Genomic DNA, 20633 nt, shown 5'->3' on the forward strand with positions numbered 1-20633 from the left:
CAAAGTCCCTTGTTACCCTAACAGTTACCCTCAACTTTGAATTCCCTCTCCTGGGCAACCACTACCAGACAGTTTTTCTAGTTCTTTTTCAAAGCTGTTGAACTTCAGGAGAGAAAAACATGAAATTGAGTTGATTTCACCCATTACAGATTCATGGTACATAGGCTCTACTGGAATTTCTATAGTGCTTGAAAAGCTTTCTATTCTATCATGATTGGGTGCTTATCTCATTCTCTACAACCTTTTATTCACCACTAAGTTATGCCTATTTACTAAACATACAACAGATGACCTACCCTCCCACTTCTCCAGGAAGATTAAGGTCATCTGATCAGAAATTCTTCAGCTCCCTTCCTCAAAATGCCTAAGTAACACCAGTCTCTCCTCCGTGCCTCAAATTACAGATTTCCCTACTGCTCACTAAATGTTTTTTGGATGTATTTTTCTGCCACCTTCACCATGGACTTGCGACTTCAGTCAACCTCTCCTTCTCCTGAATTTTCATTCTGTCCTTCCCAATTGTCTAACAACATGCTCAGCTTTCCCTAGTGTTAATAAGAGTTTCTTAACTCTCATAGTGTATCCACCTTTCTCCTCTCATTCACTGATAATCTTCTTAGAAAAAAAATCCACAAATAAAGTCAGATCTAATTAATTGGAAAAATATAAGTTGCTCATGTGTAGGCTGAGCTAATATAATAAAATGACAATTCTACCTAAATTAATTTACTTATTCAGTGCCATACCAATCAAACTACCCCAAATTATTTTATAGAGCTAGAAAAAATAACAAAATTAATCTGGAAGAACAAAAGGTTCTGATTATCAGGGGAATTAATGAAAAGAAATGCAAGGGAAGGTGACCTAGGGGTACCAGATCTTAATTTATATTATAAAGCAGCAATCATCAAAATTGCTTGGTACTGGCTAAGAAACAGAGTGGTGGATCAGTGGAATAGGTTAGGTACACAAGGCACAATAGTCAATGACTATAGTAATCTACTGTTTGATAAACCCAAAGATTCCAGCTTCTTGAATAAGAACTCACTATTTAACAAAAAACTGCTGGAAAACTGGAAAATAATGTAGCAGAAACTAGGCATACCCAAACATTTATACCATATACCAAGATAAAGTCAAAATGGGTACACAATTTAGATATAAAGGCTGATAGTGTAAGCAATTTAGGAGAGCAAGGTATAGTTTACCTGTAAGATTTATGGAGAATGGAAGAATTTATTACCAAATGAAAGATAGATAACATTATGAAATGCAAAATGGATAATTTTTACCACATTAAATCAAAAAGTTTTTGCACAAAGGCAATGCAACTAAGATTAGAAGGGAAGCAGAAAGCTGGGAAACAATTTTTATAGCCAGTGTCTCCAATAAGGACCTCATTTCTAAAATATATAGAGAACTGAGTCAAATTTATAAGAATACAAGTCATTCCCCAATTGAGAAATGGTCAAAGTATATGAACAGGCAGTTTTCAGATGAAGAAATTAAAGCCAACTATAGTCACATGCAAAAATCTCTAATGCAAATCAAAACAACTCTGAGGTACCACATCACACACAGCAAATTGACTAACATGACAAAACAGAAAAATGATAAATGATGGAGAAGATGTGGGAAAATTGGAACACTAATTTATTGTTGGTGAAGTTGTGAATTGATCCAACCATTCTGGAGAGCAATTTGGAACTTTGCCCAAAGGGCTATAAAACTGTGCATACCCTTTGACCCGGCAATACTACTTCTAGGTCTGTATCCCAAAGAGATCATAAAAATGGGAAAACAACCCACATGCACAAAAATACTTATATCAGCTCTTTTTGTGGTGGTCAAGAATTGGAAATTAGGGGAATGCCCATCAACTGCAGAATGACTGAACAAGTTGTGATATATGAATATAATGGTATGCTATTGTGCTATAAGAAGTGATGAGCAGGCTGACTTCAGAAAAACCTGGAAAGACTTACATGAACTGATACTGAGTGAAATGAGCAGAACCAGGAGAACATTGTGCACAGTAATAGCAATATTGTATGATGAGTAACTTTGATAGGCTTAGTTCTTTTTGACGATGCAAGGACCTAAAACAACTCCAAAAGACTTGTGATGTAAAATGCTATCCACATCCAGAAAAAGAACTATGGAATCTGAATGCAGATAGAAGTGTACTATTTGTTCTCTTTTTTTGTTTTGTTTTGTTTTGTTTCTTCTTTCTCATAGTTCTTTCCATTGGTTCTAATTCTTCTTTACAACATGAGTAATATGAAAATATGTTTAATGTGAATGTCTATGTAGAACCTATATCAGATTGCATGCCATCTTGGGGAGAGGGGAAGGGTGAGAGAGGTAGAAAATTTATAACTCAAAATCTTATGGAAATAAATGTTGAAAACTAAAAACAAATTAATTAATGGATGAGTAGGTCTTATGTGTAGCTACATTATCTACATAATTAATTAATTAATTAATAAAATCTCTTCACAATCAGAAAAAAAAAATTAAAAAATCTAAACTCAATGACTCCAGTTCCTGAAAATCTACTTGCTCCAATCCTTTGAAACTCAGCTCATCATGCCACCACTCCTGGAACTGTTTTGTCTAAAGTCTCCAATGACCTACCCCCTGCTTTAGTGGCTTTTTTTCAAACCTCATTCTTGACTTCTCTGAAAGTTCTGACACATTTGCCTATCCCTTCTTACTGGATACTATCTCTTCCCTCAGCTTCAGACCCATCAACCCCTTTTAGTTTTCTTACTAGCTCTTTTGTTGTTCAGTTGTGTCCTACACTTTATGACTCCATTTGGGGTTTTCTTGGCAAAAATACTGAAATGGCTTACCATTTCCTTCCCCAGATCATTTGACAGTTGAGGAAACTGAGGCAATTGGGGTTAAGTGACTTGCACAGTGTCACACAGCTAGTAAGTATCTGAGGTTGGACTTGAACTCAAGAAGAAGAATCTTCCTGACTCCAGGCCCTATATTCTATCCACTGTGCCACCTAGCTGCCCTAACTCTCTATTTCAAATTTTTTGTTGGCTCTTCCTATACCTAACCCCTTGATGTTGGTGTTCTTCCAAGGTTCTGTCCTCAGCTTTTTTTGCTTCTTTCTATATAATCTCTCCTTTCCCAATTAAATTTATTCCTATAGCTTCAGTGAAAATCTATTTATGCAGAAAGCTCCTAAATCTCTTATCTCCAAATCCTGAGTCAGCTGAGTTTCAGATCCACGTCTCTTAGAAACTATAGACTATCTACACCTGAGTATCCCACCATCACTTCACACTGAACATGTCCAAAAGAGAATCCATTCTCTTTCCTCTTAAATCTGTTCCTCATTCTGATTTCTCTGTTTCTGATTGTGCTATGTGGCTTCTATAACCTTGGTATGAACTTCAGTTTTTTTGCTTTCTCTCCTTCTTCTTATCTAATGTTACCAGGTTCTGTTGAGTGCATCTCTGCCACATTTCATGCATCATCTGCAAAATCTCATTCTCTTGTTTCTGTCACAATCCTAGTTCTGGTTCTATTTATCACCCACCCAGAAAACTGTAATTGGCTCTTAATTATTTTATTACCTCCTCACCATCCTGCCCTTCTCCCTTGATCCTTTATACTGCTAGCTAAATAATCTTTTTTATAGATCTGGTCATTTTACTCCCCTGTGAGACAGAAAAATCCTGAGTAGTTCCTATTGCCTCAGTAATGTAGTTCATATTCCTTTGCCAGACACTTGGGGTCTGGGGGAGAAAGTGAGGCTGGTGACTTTGCACAGCCCTCTGTCACTTAAATCCAATTCACTTGAATGTCATGGCATCACCTCCCTGATGTTATGGTCCGCTTCAAGAACAAAGGACAAGCAACAAGTCACTCTAAAATTTGGTACCACTTAAGATACCTGATAATAATACCTTCCACATTCTCAGTGCTCTAATAAAACAGGACTGTTCTGTTCCCTAGCCTTTTTGTTTACTGCCCCCATGCCTTTGCTGATGATGTTCCTCATGCCCAGAATGTTCTCCCTTTCTTTCTTTTTAGCTTGTGAGCACCTACCCTTCTTTAAAACCAAATCCAAACCCTAGACTTTCCCACATGGCCAAATCTCAGTGTTCACCTGAGGCTATAATCCCATCAATTGGTCTTTCTTAGTGGCTGTACCCAATCTCCCAGTTCTGTTACCCTTAACTTAGCCTAGACCTCCCTATGTCCCCAGGCCACTTCCCACCCTTAATCCTATCTAGGCTCCATTTTCCCTTGGCCACCCCTGGGGTTCTATTGCTTGACCACTCCTAGATCCCTCCCATAGTCTTTCTCTATCCATCTATTGCCATCCATTTGCTATGATCCATCTTGTCTCCATTAAGATTCTTTGATTCTTATAATCAAGCCACTGCTCAGATTTTTACAATCTAGCCAATAGCTCTCAGATGCTCAGATTCCTTAAGACTGGCTAATATGGTGGATCTTTAATAAACCTTGTTTTTGACTGAAAAAAAAAATTCAAATTCCACTTCTCCATAAAGCCTTCCCTGATTCTTCTAAATTGGTAATGATCTGATATCTCAGCCTTCATGTAACATTTTGTTTTGTGGTCCTTCAATACACTGAAAAAGTATACTATAGTTATTATCTTCATGTGTTATCACACACTATAAGTCACTTGAGGAAAGGAACTATGTTTATTTTAATTTCATATTTACCTTTTAGCTAACATAGTGCTTGAATGTAGTAGGTATATAATAAATACCTATTGATTAATTGATGATGTGTTGATGAAAACAATGAGCTCTAATGGAGGTAGATGAAGATATGTGAGAAAATGGGCACAAAGAGAGGAGTCTAGATGGCACCAATGCATTTTACTTACTTAAAATTATTATCTCTGGAAAAATAAGTACCTTGATAAATGCTATAAAAATTCAGAGTCAGGAAAAGGTGTGGATGCTTAGACAGTCAAGAATAATTTTGAGAGAAGCTGGTACTCAAAGCAAAGTGAGAGATTTGAATGACAGAAAGATCAAACCTGAGTCTGATATCAGAACTCACTAATTTGGTCTCCTGTGAGTCTTCGGGAGCCAGTTTCCCTCAGGACCACTTTAGGCCACATAAGTCCCTGTAATTCTTGATCTAGAATGCCGGGGATAGCTTGGTGCAAACCAGTCTCCAAAGATGGGGGACAAGTTAACATGACCTGGAACACTTTCCTCAATCATCCTCCTTTTCATTTTGGTCTCTCTCAAATCAATCTCAATTTATTTAGGACTTTCAGACTATATCATGTATTTTTCCTCTTTCACATGGAGCTGTCTTCTAATAGAGTTGCTTTTTGCTTTTTTTTCCCAACTTACACAGATTTATTTGGGATCTTTGTACATTTAAACCAATGAGAGTCACCTGGTTCCAAGCACACATTTTTGGTCTTTAAAGTGACAAAAGGAGGGAAAAAACCCAAACCCTCAAAAACACACTCAATGTCTGTCCTCTTAAATTGGTTGTTTGTTTGAAAAATAGCACCATCCAAGTTCAAGGACAGTCTTAGGTGTCCATTGCAGAGGAGAGCCCCCAGGATGGGCTGGGGCTTGGCCCAGGGACCAGTAGGTGCATGGAGTGGAAGACAAAGGGGGAGGGGGCATATAGCAACTATCAGTACACTCAGCAACAGACCATTCACAGATATCTGTGAAAACCATAAAACATGGAATTGAGTAGAGGACAGAGCATATATAATTTCTTCAAAATCTTCTGTCTCATTCTACTTTACCTAATTTATTTTTATCTCCTCAGCATCTGAGGCATTATTTTTCAGCCTGATGTATCCATGCTTTTGCTACTTTCTCTGGGGAATTTTGTGGATCCCTGGGTAAGCTAGTTTGGATTTTGTAAGGATAATATCATTTTGCTATTTTCCAGTTCTGTTTTAATGACATTCTAAGATCTTTCAAGGCTAAGAAACATTGGACAGTATTTTCCACACTGGTACTCCACAGGATTAGAGGAAGATTCCAGCAAGAAGACCCTTTAATTCAAAAGTTCTCCTCCCCCAGCAGAACTTCAGTCTGTCAACCTTCAGCTCCACCGTTGGCCAGTTATTTGGACTCATCTGGTTGAGCTTTCCCCCCTAAAAATTAATTTGTGGGAATTGTCTGTAAATTTGTCCAGGGAACAACTTTGATTAAATTCAAATAAATGATAAATAACAAGCTTAAGTCCATTTATATTTATTTTTCCTTTGTTACCAGTGTTGGCAATACCTCAAAATTCAGTGTCCTCTGCAAATTTCATTAGCAGGCTATTTATTCCCCCCTGGAGATGATTAATAAAGATGGAGAATAAAACCTGACCTTACATCAACCCTCCTGCGGCACCCCACCAGCCACTTCCTCACAGCCAGACCCCTTCCCATCTATGACTACCTTTCCTTAGAATTGTTCAGCCTGTTTGCCAAATGACGTGACAATGTTCAGAACTGTGCCAATTTGGAACAATTCAGAAAGCAAATTTTCTTTGAAACACTCTTCTAAATGCTTTACCTATTCCCCAAGAAAAATAATTATTGTATTCCATCAATCCAGTCTCATTGTCTTCCAACCAGGAAAAAAAATGTACTTGGCATTTTTTATTCATTCTAAACACACATTGGCATGTTATTGAGTCTAGTGTTCTCTAGGTGTTTATAGATTTCCTTTTGATATATGTATGTACCACTTTCTAAAATTTAAAAAAAAATACTAACATCACACATACTGCATAGTGGTTTCCAACTTCTTGATTTGGAAGTTGTGCAACAGTTCTGTTTTTCTTCAGTTGTCTGGCATTTTCCCAACTCTTAATGATATTTCAAATATTCTTTTAAGTAGTTTAACAAATGTTGGCCAATTCTCTCCTGCCCCCTAATGCTTGTAAGCTGGGCCATTGTGATATTAATGTTCTCCTGAATGGCTAAAATTGTATCTATATATAGCCACAACATTGACTGGATTTGGGTGACATTGTTTTACTCAGGGTCCAATTTCCATAGAGCTTATTGTATCAGTACTATATTCTATTTAATTTGGTCATTGAAACTTAAAATTACAGTATGACCTCCCCTTTCTCCTAATATATATTTCTGAGGACTAGATATAACCTGTATTCTCAAAGCAAAGGAAAAAAGGAGACTCAAAACATTTTCCGATCTATTTGATTAATGTTGACACTGGGGTTAAGAAATAAAGCATTTTTATTTCAATGGTCAGAAAGTTTTGCCCAAATGAGCCTGCTGTAAGCCTCACTAATTCAGATTAATTTTTTAATCAAGTGGTAAGCCTTTCCAAATTACCAAAAAAATATGAATTATGGAATAGATGAGATAAACCATATATGTTTAAAGGTAACATAGAAACCTGAACTAGGCTACCAAATAGGTGCCAAATTAGAAATTCCTAGAGGATCTGCCTTACTCAACAGATAAGTATGTGAGTATATTGGAGTGGAAAATATATTATTTTCATATAAATGAGTACTTGCATCATGTTTGAAAACTTATCTTAAGAAATTTAAACATTATCCTTCTTAATCATGTTTATGTTGTTAATTTTCTCAATAAATCATTTTTCATAAATAGTAAAAAAAATAAACTTCAACTCAGGACCTGTAAGAATAGTAAGTCCTAATTAATGAAGATGTACTATATAATCATCTAAAATCTTCACTCATAGGAGTAGACAATCTGGATATATCATATATTTTAAAAATTGCTACAGAACTTCACAAAGTTGAAAATTATATTCTAATACTCTAAAAGCACCTTCTTCTATTATTTGATTGTTCTTTGCCACACTTACCAGTGACATTGATGATGAGGTGACTATAAGCAAAAAATACCTATGAGGTGCCAGTACAGTGACACAAGACAAGCCAATAAACATATAAGAAGTCCGTCTGATGTTTTAATTTTTGTTAAATTTCATATATGCTCATAGAAAGGAGGATTAACCCATCTTCACCCATAATGCTCATTCATTAATCCATTTATTCAACAAGCATTATTAATACTCTACCAAGTGCACAATGTTAAGCACAAAGACAAAAATTAAATAGATCCTGCCCTCAATGAGCTGATATTCTATTGGAAGGAAACAGCATGTATATATAAATATAAATACCACATGTACATATATGTAGATGAATTTCTACATATATAATATATTCATGAAACTATATATTCAAAGGAGGCATTTCACACAAAACACATATGATATATACCATATATCATATAATCAACATATACTATGTAAAACATAATTTTTGTCTTGCATGAAATGCCTCCTTTGTCAGTCACTGAATGGGAAAAGTAGTTCATTTTCACTGAAAAATTAAATCAGAAAACTGGCTAAAACTTGAATAAATTTTTTGGTTTTAAAAAAATTGTTAGACTGTCAGCTATATATTTAAACTGCAGCATGACATAATCACTAGAATGCTGGATTTCTAATCAGAAGATGTGGATTTGAATTTTTTCTCAAAAGCTTACTAGCAGAGTAATCTTGAGGAAGACAATGTTTAGGGACTCAGTTTCCTCATATGTAAATAGCTATAATGATACCTATATTATCCATTTCCTGGATTTGTGAAGAAAAATGCTTTGCTAACACTAAAGAACTATATAAATGTGAGTTGTGATTTTTTGTTTATATTTAGTATTTCATTCTTTGAGGTTGGTGGATAACTAAGATCTTATTGCATTTCTTAACTGAATGAGCAAGTTCATTACTGAATAGCCAGACAACAGGCTTAGTGACTAAAATTGAGTCCCCAAAACATTGTCTTGCTCAAGATCACTCTACTAGTAAATATCTGAGGAGAATTCAAATTCATGTCTTCTGACTAGAAATCCCATACTCTAGCCATTATGTCATGCTGCCTCTCAAATATATAGCTAACAATCTAACAACTTTAAAAATTTTAATTGTTTTATGTAGTCATTGTTTTAGAACTAGAAGGAATCTTGGAGATCATCTATTTCTTTTTTTAATTTTTTTAATTTATTAAATTATTTTTAGTTTGCAACATTCCTTTCCATAAGCTTTGGAGTTCTAAAATCTCCCCCTCTCCCCACCTCCCTCCCCAAGTCGGCGTGCAATCTAATATAGGTTCTACATATACATTCCTATTAAGCATATTTTCATATTAGTCATGTTTTAAAGAAGAATTAGAATCAATAGGAGGAACCATAAGAAAGAAGAAACAAAACAAAACAGAAGAAAAAAAGAACAAATAGTATGATTTGATCTGTATTCAGACTCCATAGTTCCTTCTCTGCATGTGGATAGCATTGCACATGCAATCCAAATTTGGAGATATCTTAGATACTTGCATTGCTGAGAAGAGCTAAGTCTATCAACGTTAGTCATCACACAATGTGGCTGTTACAGTGTTCAACACTCTCTTGTTTCTGCTCACTTCATTCAGCATCAGTCCATACAAGTCTTTCCTGGTTTTTCCGAAGCCTGCTTGCTCATCATTTCTTATAGCACAATAATATTCAATTGCATTCATATACCACAACTTGTTCAGCCATTCCCCAATTGGTGGGCATCCCCTCAATTTCCAATTCTTCGCCACCACAGAAAGAGCTGCTATAAATATTTTTGTACAGGTGGGTCATTTTCCCATTTGTATGAGAAGATCGTCTATTTCAAGCCTCTAGGGCAGGAGTGGGGAATCTGCAGCCTTGAGGCTATATGTGGCCCTTCAGTGTGGCCCTTTGACTAAATCCAAACTTCACAAACAAATTGGGATTTGTTTGCCTTAAGGCTTGAGTGACTTGCCCAGGCTCTCAGACCTAGTAAATGTCTGAGGTCAGATTTGAACTCAGGAAGCTGAGTCTTCTTGATTCCTGGCCCAGTGCTCTATCCATTGCACCACCTAGATGCCTTATATAGGCATAGCTAGTACAGTAGCTATACACACACACACACACACACACATGAACGTGCACGCGTTCGTGTGTGTGTGTGTGTGTGTGTGTGTGTGTGGTAACTAGATATACTAGCTTGCCCCAGACCTGAGTATACTAACCCTAGACAACTCATCCTGAAACTTACTCCACTGATTACTCTGGGCACAATAATCAGATCAATACTAACATTACTATTGGAAAAGGTATGTGAATTAAATCTTATAGATCACCTTATCATCCCTGTGACACCCCAGACCCCAACTTCCAACTCTGGTCATCACTCCAACATATGTGTTTTCTTCCTTTATTAAATAGGGAGGAATATAGGATCCTTGAGAGGAAGAACTATTTAACTTTTGTTGCTGTATCCCAATGCTTAACACAGTGTCTGACTTGTGGTAAACACTAAAGCTTTTTCATTCATTCGCTCATTCTTTCTTTCTTTCATTCATTCATTCATCTATTTACTCAGATGAAGCAATAGATTGCCTAAAGAAGGGGAATGAATTGTCAATAAATCCATAGCTAGTAAGGAGACAGGGCCAGTACTTGAATCTTAGTGTTTTCATTCTATTTTTCATTCTACAGCACAAGACAGAAATCTTTCTTTAAGTTACTACATGATCCCCTTTCTGATCCATTTATTTTACTGAACCACAGATATAACTCCAGGTGTAGATAGAGTGCTATAAAGTGTAAAGAAGATAATTTAAATTTATTAGGGTTTGTGGTCTTTCATTCTCAAAGAGGACCATGACATCAGGAAGATGATGCTATGATTTACAAATAAATTCGATTATAGTGTGGGAGAGCTGTATAAAGTCACCAGCCTCACTTTCGCCTCCAGGGCCATCTCGGTCTAGTGGCCAGATATAGCTCAGAACAATTGGAGATGGCCCAGGATGCAGTGAGTGTTGTCCTGAAACCAGAGAAAAAAGAGGGAGGTCATAGAAGAATTTTGTAAATGGAGCAATATGAGCAAAGATGTATTTTAGAGAGATTGGGAGAGGAAAATTAGACGGAGGAAACCAGTTAGTAGACAGTAGCAACAGTCATTTCATGAGGCAATGAGAGTCAAAACTAGCATGGTGGTTGTTAGGACAATACAGTTTGGGAAGACATTGTGGAGAGAAAATCATCAGGACTTAAGAATGTTCATGTCACTAAAGTCCTTGTCGCTATCAAATGATTCAAAGTAAAAAAAAAATACATACTATTACTGATGTAAATTACACTAAAAAGATGCCTTGTTGTCATAACCTAGGAACCACCAAAGATGATCCCTCCTTTATGTGGTTTCTCCTCTTATTATAGTGGGAAGAGAAGGAGGTCAGTCTCAGTTTTCTCTTTTTTGTATTTTCAGCAGTTAGCATAGCATTTGGCACAAAGGAAGCATTAAAAAAAGAATGTTTTTTATTCATGCATTTATTCGTTCTTGAGAAAGATTATAAAGGAAGAAGAGGAGATTGATGACTATAAAGCCTATTTAAATATTATTGCCTATGTGATAGCAAGGAAGGCTTGTACTAGGATAGTGATTATTTCACAAAAATGTTATCTCATTTTCTCCATTAATATCCTCTTCTAATCTAATAATCTAATCTCCTAATCTTCTAATCCTCATAAGGGCATGGAGATTACCCTGGTTTCTTATAGCTTATGCCAGTGAATTATAACCCCCTTTCCCCACTGCTACCACACTATAAAATCTTCCATTACAAATGCCTCTATGATGGAATATATGGCAACAAGCACCAGCCTAACTTCGTCTAGCTAGGCTTATCACCGGGTGGGCTCCTGGGTGATGTATTTTTCAGCCAAGGCTGCTCTTGAAGACTGTCTACTAAGTCATAGAGATTTTGCCATCTGTATTGGTGAAGGAAGTATTACCACGAAAAGAACTAGGAATCTATGGAATAGTCAAGTAACCTTATTCCATTCAAACCTCAAAACAATAGTCATTGTTGTCAGAGCAAGTATTATATATTTTCTTTTGCAGAAGAGAATATGGAAACTCAGAGGGTGACTTGTCCAAAATCAAGCAACAAGTTAAATACCACAAGTGGGAATGAGACCCAGGACTTCTGAGTCCAGGCACATTGTTTTCTTCTTTTTTGGCTTTTTGTTTTTTTGTTTTTTTCATTATATGACACTGCCTCTACCAACAGAATTGAAATGGAGTCTATAAATCAAACCTTTTTCTGGCAGTCATGATGTTTTATTGTAGGTGAGTTAGTACTCAACATTGATTGGCTTTTTGCCCAGGTTGCTTATTTACCTGGCATTTTGGTATCTCCTGGGCTACTATCAAAAAGTCGTCAATCTTTTTCTGATGTACATTTGCATGGTGGCTGGGAGTTGTTTTTTGCATTTGAAAAACTAAATTAATATCTCATTTTTCTGAATTCTGAGTAATTAATGAACTGTGCAGGAATTAGCAGTTGGAGGCAATACACCAAGATTTCTCCTATATCACTGTCTGCAAAATGTGCTTAAAATAAGCAAAAGACATTCATTATTTTTTTCTACTTTAGAACTCTAACTTTACCAAGGTGAGAAATAGAAAAATAAGGTAGCATGATTGTAGGGTGTTTTAAATTCTGTCTTCAATGAGGATTAAGGTTGTGAACCAAAGTTTCCCATGAGTAAGAAGGTAAATGATTTTCATGAGAATGGTCTAAAGTGAGTAACCTGTTTACTGAAGTTGTATAGTATATAATTTAGTATATAATAGGTTGTATTTTAAGTTGAAAGGGACTCTAGAGGTCACCTAACATGACCTTATCAGAGAAAGGCCTCTCTCTTGAGTAAGCCATTTCTCTGACCCTCAGTTGCCTCATCTATAGGATGAGATTAAACTGACCTCTAAGGTCCCTTGTACTTGTAGTACTTGGTGGATCTGTGATATTTCTCTGTGGTTCATTTTGCAATTGGTTTTGAATACGTTAATGTTGTATTTGAATTTGCAATCTCTTGTTATCCAAGGTGCTACAATTTTCTAAATATGCTACCATCCAAAACAAGAAAGTCAAAACTATTTCAAACACCTCCACTTTCTCACCTTCCATTCCTTGGTCCCTTGCAATGTGACTTCCAACGCCAATATCTGGCTGAAAATCATCACTCCAAGGTCACCAATATTCTCTAAACTGCTGAAACATGTGGGGGAGGGGGAAGAGGACAGATGGAGCAGAATGGTAAATGGGGCAGACGGAGATGTTAAATGATTTTCTCATGGCTACTCAATAACAAATACCATAGACAAGGTCTGTATTCATGTCTTCTTTCTTAACTCTAAGCCCACCTGGTCATGCTGCTAATTATTATAGTAATTAGCATAATATTAGTAAATATCAATTACATAGTATACTAAAAATATTATGGGTGTTGAGAGAAGAGAGAAGAAGATGGAGTGGTCGATAAAGGCTTCAGAACTCAGACAGAACCTTGAAGGATGGAGCATATCCAATCTTCAAGCACCAATTTGATAATGCCTAACCATCTTGCCTTGCAACCTGAATATGTTTCTGGACTGCTTCCTCACCCCAATCCCCATTCCATTTTTAAATCCATTAAACCCTGGGACAGATTAGGCTACTAGTGGCAGCCCCTTGAGAGTACACATGTTTTCTCCATTCTCCAAAGCTTAAAGACTTTGAATTACAAGGCCTCAGCAGCAACAACAACCATTAGCATAGCTACCTCACCTAGCCAGGGTGAGTTCAGTCTGTTGACTGGTCTAAATGGTTTCTGCCAGAATTTGAGTTTCATTTATATGTTTTATTCCTTCTAATATGTTCAAAGCCCATTGGAACAGTTATTGGGTGGTCAAAATACAGTTCTCAACAAACTTCAGGTGTGCACTGTAGCTAATTAGAAGCTCTGGGGCTTTGGGAGGTAGTCTAGGGAAATGCGAATTAGCTATAGAAGATCTAGTTTCATTTAAGTCCTGGTTTTGACATTTATGAGCTCTGTTACTCAGCAGTCCTTGTTACAATTCTGAGCCTCAGTCTCCTTCTATGTGAAATGGGCTTAATAATTCTTGTACTAACCTCAAAACCAGGTTCTAGGACACTGCAGTCACTTTCCTAAAATTCCCAGAACTGTAGAATACATGAAATTATCTAGGAACAATACATTTGACAATGAAGAACACTAAGGGATGGTTCCCGGACCTCATTAGGAAGAGATGATGCTTGGAAACTAGGAAAAATCTTCTCCTGTATGATTGAATAATAAGCAAATATTCCAAAAAGAGAAGTAAGCATTACACCAACCTGGTAGAAGCAATGTGTAATAGTGGATCAAGTACTGGAATAGAAGTCAAGTGCTTTAAATCATATCTTAGCAAAAATTTCATCCATGACAGAGGGGAAAAAAAAGAACTAAGCAGCATTTCCTTTTCTCTATTGTCAGTTATCATCATTCTATCCCCTACAAGAAAAGGTTCTATCCCGCTCTTTTATCATCCTTTTTCTTTCTCAAAAAAAAAAGCTTTTCCCAGAAAAGAAAAAAATATAATTCTTTTACTACTTACCTTGTTGAATTGTTCTGAGTATAGTTTTATATAGTACAGTTTTATAAACTACAGAAATGGGGATTATGAGTATTCTTGCCTATTACAAATTGGGGGGGCGATAATTTAGAGTCATGAGGCAGACCTTGTAATCATAGCATTAACAAGTGAAGATCCTACTAAGAAACACAGATTTGAGATTTGGAAAGGACCTCTGTAGCTATCTAGTCCAACTTAGACCCAAGAACAATCTCCAGTATAACATGCCTGACAAGGAGGAAGTAAAGTGGTACATGAGTAAGTTCCAAATTTGTGGTGCAGACAATAAAATCCACAGGAATTGAGAAAAGGGACAATCATTGGACAAGGAAGGTCAAAGAAAACTGGATGGAGGAGGTAAATTTTAGCCTGAGCCTTGAAGGATAATAGAATTTAGGTGGGAATAGAACACGGAGAATACTGGAAGAGTCACAGGTATCTGATTTCCAAATCTTCTAAATTCCCATCCCCATTCAATTGCTATGTGTTATATCTCAGTTCCATCATTTCTAAAGCATGTTTGTTAAATAAATGGTATAATTTTAATACCTAGTGAGGAAAGAAACCTCTCCCTTTCCCAACCTATCTGACAATAGCTGATGTTAGGGGAATAAGTAGTGGTTTGAGAGGTCATTAAAACATTTGGCTATCATAATGGAAGGGAAAAAAAAGATGAAAAAGGTAATAGTTGATCAACTGTGATGGCTACAAACTAGTGTTTCCTGTCTCACATGATGTCTAAGAAAGGATTCATAGGGACTTCTATAGAGTTCAGGAGGGTGAAGGATTGTCATAATAAGGGGGAAGGGAAATAATATGCCTTACGAGTTAAGGAAAATGACAGTAAAAAAGTATAGGGGAAACAGTTTACCAACTAGGTCTTTTCAATGTGTTAGTAAAAACTGTAATATTGCTTAAGTATCTGGAATCATTGACAGAAATTTTAGGAGTTGTCTTCTGAGATATTTGTGAATCATAGAGTCAGTCAATGAATACCTATCAAGCTCCTACTATGTGTTACACACTATGCTAAGCATAGGGGATACAAAAAGTGGCAACAGACATTTTCTGCCCTCGAGGAACTTGCAGTCTAAAAGAGGAGATAATAAGCAAACACATATGAACAAACAAGGTATGAAAAACCCTGCAATTTCTTCCCAAGGGCTTTCTTTCCATAGTTATGTTTGGCAGCATGGAATAAAAGAAAGGGCACTGATTCTGGAGTCAAAGGACCTGGATTCAAATTCTACCTCTGACAATTACTGGGTGGGAAAGTTAATATCTCTGGGCCTCAGTTTCCTCACCTATAAAATGAAGGATTTGAACCAGAACTCTGAGGCCTTTTTAAGCTCTAGACTAGATCTATCATCTTATGACTTGTGACTAGGTTGGGCCTAGAGCTACATGCCAGCCTCTTTATAACTTATTCTTCAAGAATTCTCTGAGCTACAAAAAGTTGAGTCACTCACTAGTGGTCACAAAGCTAATACATGTCAGAGGAATGATTTAAATCAAGGTCTTCCTAACTGCAGATTCAGTCCTGCGTCCACTATAGCAAGCTGTTTCTACAATCTGAGGATGTTACAACAGTAATACAGAATAATTTAACAATATATTAGTTAGTCCAACCTTCCTCAGAGGCAGAGAAGACAAGGTAGGGAATTTTGAGTCTCCATGACAAGAGTATTAAAGAGCTACCACATTCTCTCCAGGTCCATTCCCAATGAAGGGTCTATCCAATCTCATGACTGAAAAATTTATGTTTCAAGATGGCATCCTAGTGTAGTAAAAATATTTCCAGACATGGAGTCAGGAGAAACCTCCCTCTGACATATCTTATTTGTAGTACAAACATAGGCAAGTCATTAAATTTCTCTAAGCAATTCAATTAAATTATACAAGCATTCATTAAGTGCCTACCAAGTCTAAGACACAGTACTAGGTTCTGGTGATATACCAACAATAACACAAAATATTTTTATGCTCCTTATGTTCTCATCTCTAACAAAGATTTAACAACACTCACATTATATAATTCCTCAGGATTATCTTGAGGAAAGGACTTTGTGAACCTTAAAGTACTATAGAAATGTTATTGTATAGTATTACTATTTACATTTTAAATTAGTACTCTAGTTTAATGTTTTAATATTCTTCTAGTGTTTCCACCTCTAAGTAATCTTCTATTTATTCTGCACTTAACTTGTATATACCGATTTATGCATATGTTTTTCCTCAATTAGAATTTAAGTTCTTTGATGGTAGGAAGTATTTTTCTTTGTATTCCCAGCATTCAGCATAGTGTCTGGAGCAAAGTAAGAATTTAATAAATGCTTGTTGATTGATTGGTTATATTTAAAATCCTGCTCGTTATCTGTGTAGCTGAATTCCTCTTTGTTATCTTTAAAGAGTCCCTTTTTGCAAATGTAGCATCCCTGGCTATAAACTTTGAAGCAGATGTCCTTACTTTTTGCAGCCTTCCTGAGTTAGTAGATGGGGGAAGGGATCTTTGGGCTGAAAAGCTCTTGCCTATTCTCTTCAGCAGACTGGACAGGAAATCTCCAATGAAATTTGTAGTATGATGTAATGATGTGCTTTTGGGAAGCACTGTCTCTAACTAATGCCAATCATATATAGGGGTCATTTCAGTTCTAGATATACCTCAAATGCTAGTGACTTCATCTGCTTTGATAACTATTTCCTCTTTATTCTTTCTTCAACAGTGTCATTAATAATGCTAGCCACAAAATTTCACTACAGCAACATCTCGCTTGTCCAAAGGTCACTTATCCAACAATCTATCTGGCATACAGCCCAGAATCTGGAAATAAGGGGGAAATGTCCTCTAAACTGTCAAAATAGATGCAAAATCCACACATTAAAGATGTTACTATTTCCTCACAGGAGTGCCCCTGATGCCCTCACACAGAACCTATTTACACTTATCATTACCTCATTCACAGAGGTAGAACGGTTGAGTTGTGGGGACAGGAAGACAGCAGCTATTGCCAATAGCCCTGACGCAGACATCAGTTTCTCTCCCACTCTGAGACTGACTTTAAGTAACAGATAAAAGCAGAAAAAAAAACATAACTTCTACCCTTGTCAATGTTACTGCAGCGCTTTCTACCACTATTGAATAATTATTTGTCTTAGAAATGGGGTGATCAAGCAAAGCTTCTTGGTGCTGAAGCAATGTAACTTGGATGATTAGTTAGTTATTCCTCAATCAATATTCATGTATATATCTGGGTTTCCTCTACACTGTTTTCTCCCTGGAAAATTAATAAAGGTTGTGAGATGCTATAAAGTGCCTAATTCAATTGAACAAGCATTTATGAACTACCTGCAAATCCTGTAAAAAACACTGCAAGTTAAAAGAGCACCAAAGGGAAGGAAGATGATAATCCATTTCACTATATAAGTGGCTGCTTTGTTCTTGGTTGTATGTTATTTAAACTTTATGTTACTTCCCAGCACTTAAAACAAAGCTCTGCATACTGTAGTTGCTTAAAAAATGTTTATTGTATGAACATTATAATCTTCTGAGGTTTTACCTATTCTTACAAGTGCACCTATGTCCAATAGTGGAGCAGGCAATGTATTTGGAGGTTTGGGTTTAATTAATCAATTCAGCTGTTTACTAGCTTTTTGATCAGGGGCAATTTTATAATCTCTCTGGATCTTAGTTACCTTGTCTGCAAAGTGAAAGTGTTGGATTATGTGACCTCTACGGTTTATTCTAGACCTAAATTCTATGAATGTGTTACTTACTTACAAATAGAGTTCCTAGATCACCCTGTATCACATATGGAGGCCCTAGAATAGCTATCCCAGGTTTAAAGTACTCTTTGTGATGACATCCACACAAAATAATAATCCACAAACCTTCAGTCATATGTTTACTACCTAGTACTCTTTTAAATTTTGTGAGGAATGAAAAAAAAAATCCTGTCTGTCTGTCTGTGTCTGTCTCTCTGTCTCTCTGTCTCTGTCTCTCTGTCTCTGTCTCTCTCTTTCTGTCTCTGTCTCTTTCTCTCTGTCTCTGTTTCTCTGTCTGTCTCTATCTCTCTCTCTCTTCCCCCCACCCTGTCCCTATACTTGTCTCTCTGTCTCTATCTCTCTGTCTGTCTGACACATACAAAGACCCCTATCTCTGCACAGTAATGAAGCAATGAGGAAGTATTGTCTCATATCTCTTCTTTGGACCTTGGTTGTTTTTGCGTTTGTATGTGTGTGTTTTTGTTTTTTGTTTATAATTAAGTAACACTGATTTTCTGTTTTGTGTGTGTGGCTGATGTTCTTTCCATTTACATTATTTCAGTAATTGTGAATATTATTTTCTTTGCCCTACTTACTTCATTTTGCATGTCATTGTAAGTCTTTTATTCTTCTTCATATTTATCATGATTATAGAGTGATATTGGACACCTCTATTTGTCAAAACATGGAAAAAAATAAAAGAAAATTTCTTTTAATGCCCAAACTTCTAAATTGAAAAAAAATCACTCAAAATACCTTAATAACTCATTTATCCAGAGTAATCAGAGAATGAAGCAACCTATTTAAGTAAAACTTTAATATAATAAAAATTTATGTTAGAAAACAAGGCAAAATTAAATATTAAGATTTTATATAAAAGATATTTCTAGAATGTGCTACGTATCCCCACAGAGCATACTATAACAGTATAGTGAACATTGTCTTAACTTTTAAGCATTGAGGGTCATTAAAACATCAATTATTATACTCTTTTTATACCTAATAATGTCCAAGAATAAGTGAGATATATAGACAGGGCTGTGTTGGAGCCAGCTCAGATGATGAATACAGACTTAAGAGAGATTTTTTTTCAAGGAAACTGCATTTTGCTGAAAGCTAAAATACATGAGTTAATCTCTAAACTTAAGCTGTATGCACTGAATGGTATAGTACCTAAAAACTTAATGGAAAGGCTACATGAGTTAAAGGGGAAAATGGACATTAAAATTATAATAGTGTGCAGTCTCACTATATCTTCTTTTATAGTTAAATAAATCTAATAAAAAAGAAACAAGAATAAACTTCAGAACTTGACAGAACTTCAGAAGAAAATATATGATAGATTTATTTAATTTTAAATGGGAATAGAAAGGATTAAATATATTTCTCAGTTGTGTCTGGAACCTTTACAAAAATTGATCATGTGTTGGAGGGAGCCTCAAAAATATGCAGAAAATGAAATATATTGAGCATGTTATTGACTACATTGTAATAAAATTATATTCAATAATGGACCACTGAAAAAAGGACTAAAATTCATTGGAGATTAATTAAGCCTAATGAATTTGGTTCAAGAAAAAATTACCTGTAGAAATTATAATAATTTAAATAAAGATAATGACAAAAGTGAGACAACATACCAAAATTTGGGCATGTAGCCAAGAGTCTTTATAGGGTATTTTATATAGCCAAATACTTTATTCAGTAAAAGAGAGAGAGAACACATCTATCAATGAATAAAATTGGAAGTTAAAAAATAAAAACACTGAAGTTATAAATAAACTTAGGAGCTTTATAAAAAGAAACAAAATAGATAAACTATTAGTTCATTTGATTTTTTAAAAATGAGGAAAACCAAATTACAAGCATAAAAAAAGAGAATTATAGAACACTATCCCTAATGAACGTTGAGGCAAAAATTAAATAAAATATTGGAAAAGCACTGCAGCAATGTGTTAGATATATATTATGACTGGCTTGTATTTATATGAATATGAATGAAAAGTTAGCTCAATATTAAGAAAACTATAAACATAATTGACAATTTTAATAACAACAAAAATCATATGATTATGACAATAGATGAAGAAAAAGATTTTTTCCCCATAATATGATACCTATTTCTTTTCAAAAGAACCAGAAAACAGGAATATGTGGACATTTAATATTATAAATTGTATATATTTCAAAGAAGCAGACATTATATGTAATGAGGATAAATTAGGTTTTTTTCCAATAAAATCATAAGAAAAGCAAAGATGTCTGTTGATACCATTACTATTTTATATAGTATAATAAAAGAAATAATAATTATTATCAATAGTAATTGGATAATAATAATTAGAAAAATAATTGTTAGCA

Source organism: Vombatus ursinus, unplaced genomic scaffold (assembly GCF_900497805.2).
Source record: "Vombatus ursinus unplaced genomic scaffold, bare-nosed wombat genome assembly UNPS02007344.1, whole genome shotgun sequence".
In the NCBI taxonomy this organism is placed as follows: Eukaryota; Metazoa; Chordata; class Mammalia; order Diprotodontia; family Vombatidae; genus Vombatus; species Vombatus ursinus.